The 307-nt window shown below is 30.9% G+C and overlaps 1 protein-coding gene across 1 annotated transcript in view; it reads right to left on the bottom strand.

Annotated features, from left to right (window-relative positions):
• LOC119593002 overlaps window positions 1-307 on the bottom strand; it is a gene marked incomplete in the record, with an annotated part of 27,513 nt that overhangs the window by 2,622 nt on the left and 24,584 nt on the right.

Raw genomic sequence — 307 nt, 5'->3', positions numbered from 1 at the left:
CCCGACTTCAAAATATATACCCAATCCTCTTAAAATATCTGTTCCCATAAAAAAAAATCTAAAGAGAATGTACTTTACTTACACTAAATTTTGGGTCTCTATGAATAAGTAAAGTAAATCCGAATGCCTTTGGCAAAATAATGAAAATAATTTACTTCAAAATGGCCTTTTTAATACCTGAAATCTAGATAATTAAGCCCTTTACTATTTGGAATCATACACTATGCTCTGAGTTTGGATTCTACAGATATAACATGCAGAACTTTACTCCTCTTGCACAAATATTTTACCAGGCAAATCCTAGACA

Source organism: Penaeus monodon, chromosome 31 (assembly GCF_015228065.2).
Source record: "Penaeus monodon isolate SGIC_2016 chromosome 31, NSTDA_Pmon_1, whole genome shotgun sequence".
Lineage (NCBI taxonomy): Eukaryota > Metazoa > Arthropoda > Malacostraca > Decapoda > Penaeidae > Penaeus > Penaeus monodon.
This window is presented reverse-complemented; position numbering and strand designations above follow the sequence as displayed.